We start from the raw sequence: 231 nt of genomic DNA on the forward strand, positions 1-231 counted from the left end.
GAAAATAAAAGTTGAAGTACAGGTAGAGAGAGACAGATGGGGGAGGCTTCTCCATGGCACCTGCGTGGCACTAAGTGCCACTTGGCATTACAGGGATTCGATCCCGCGCCACCGGATCCGCAGTGCGACGCGCTAACCGTTCGGCCATCACGGCACCGGAAGAGGAAGGCAAGTCACAGCTCTTGTCGTGGCTCTCGGCCGCGGCTGCTGCCTCCCCGCCACCCAGCCCTA

Source organism: Penaeus monodon, chromosome 29 (assembly GCF_015228065.2).
Source record: "Penaeus monodon isolate SGIC_2016 chromosome 29, NSTDA_Pmon_1, whole genome shotgun sequence".
In the NCBI taxonomy this organism is placed as follows: Eukaryota; Metazoa; Arthropoda; class Malacostraca; order Decapoda; family Penaeidae; genus Penaeus; species Penaeus monodon.